The following is a 2,124-nucleotide window of genomic DNA, read 5'->3' on the forward strand; positions in this document are numbered from 1 at the left end:
AAAAAAAGAGAAAGTGTCTGTATTTGTCCCCCACCAACGCTTGGCAGCCGATGTTGGTGTGTTTACGTCACCGTAAATTTAGCATTTCGGCAAAAGCGACCGATAGAATACATACTAGGCTTACAAAAAATGAGTCCTGGGGTTGATTTGTTTGACTGAAGGCGGTGCTCCAGCACGGCCGCAGTCAAGTAAAAGAATAAAAGAACAAAGAGTAAAATTAAAATTAATCTCCTTCATTTTATGACTAACTTCCTAATTACCTATTATTGTCGGTTTTTGCCCATTATTAACAATTATTCAATCGTTCACTTTCTTACCAGTGTAGGCTGTTTCGCATTGTCCACCATATTGTATGTATAAAGTTCGAAAGAGCACTGAGAAAACTATTGCTGTTATTTTGTTGGTTTCAGCTTTTTGACAGCTGCCATGCGGGAGCATCGCTTTAAATGGTATAGTCCGTCTTATTCATCGTAGATATACATAAATATGTCTATCCATGCGGATAATTATATATTGGTGTGTGTGTGTGTGTGTGTGTGTGTGTGTGTGTGTGTGTGTGTGTGTGTGTGTGTGTGTGTGTGTGTGTGTGTGTGTGTGTGTGTGTACATATAATTTTCACACACATATGCATACTTGTGTGTTTTGTTGTATTATCTCACCGCTACACGTGACAGACGACGGCATTTGAAGGTGGAGACAGAAATACGCATGAATTAATGAACTAATAATAAATAATATAGTAACATAAAAAATATGAAATAATATAATGGATCCGGGGAATGATAAAAGATCTTAATCGAAATCTTGTGAGAGAAAATATAAAATTAAGTGTTGATGTCCTCAATAAAGGCTGTTTTTAACGCCTTTCTCTTACGATGCACCGAGTATTTTAACCCATGGAATCCAAGGATTAAAATCATGAAATTCCTTTACGCTTCAGCTATAAATTCATTTGCACCTCTTAATACAAACGCCTGTGTGTATGTATGTATGTATGTATGTGTGTGTGTCTGTGTGTATATACATATACACATACACGTAAGATAAATAGATGCTTAAAACTCGTATCTATTTATCTATCTCTCTGTCTGTTTGTCTCACTCTCTATTTGAAAATTCAACAATTTCTGCCGTTATCGTTCCAAATTTCTTGCAAATGTCTCATTATATAAGTTTTCCTTCAGAACTTCCTGAAGAGTACACGGGACATTTTCTGTGAGAAATAGGCTAAGCTGTTTCCCTGATTGTTCTTCAGTCTTCCATTTGGCATCAGTTTGTGACATTAACAAATATTCTTCTGAAAGTTCATCTCGAAGAAATTAAACGAAAAGGAGGCCACTGGATGTGTTGCCCTAATTTTGAAACCTGTATTTGAAAGAAAATACATTTGTTTATAACATACGTTTTAAAAGACTGTTTAAGAACACATTGTTTTTCTTATGCTTTGGTACACATATATTCTAATACGTCGGCGGCTTATTTCCGCAGTATTTCGGTAAATACTCTTTGGTAAAGTATCATGCTTGCTAACACATTGTTATATGCTCTGACGAAGCTATGAAGTGTTGCATAGACACTCAACTGTGTGTGCACGGTTTCTTATAGCCGAAACAGCCATTAGCTAATGAAAGTGATCACGTAACTCCTGTCCTTTTATCATCCATTTATTCTTTTCTACTCTAGGCACAAGGCCCGAAATTTTTGGAGAGGGGGGCCAGTCGAGTAGATCGACCCAGTACGCAACTGGTACTTAATTTATCGACTCCGAAAGGATGAAAGGCACAGTCGAGTTCGGTGGAATTTGAACTCGGAGCGTAAAGACAGACGAAATACTGCTAAGCATTTCGCCCGGCACGCTAACGGTTCTGCCAGGTCGCCGCCTTAACAAAACCAATAATAATAATAATAATAATAATAATGAATTTATGCATATATATACATGTATGCGTGTGTGATAGTTCTCAGAAAAAACCATCTTAATGATTTAGATGTCTTATATATTATCTAATTCAAAGGTTTTCCTTTTTTTATACCACTGTTTATATAAGTGTGTGTGTGTGTGTGTGTGTGTGTATACACTTCTCTGAAAATACATCCTCCCACATCTACTGTGTATTCACATACG

The sequence above is a fragment of the Octopus bimaculoides genome, chromosome 10 (assembly GCF_001194135.2).
Source record: "Octopus bimaculoides isolate UCB-OBI-ISO-001 chromosome 10, ASM119413v2, whole genome shotgun sequence".
Classification (NCBI taxonomy): Eukaryota; Metazoa; Mollusca; class Cephalopoda; order Octopoda; family Octopodidae; genus Octopus; species Octopus bimaculoides.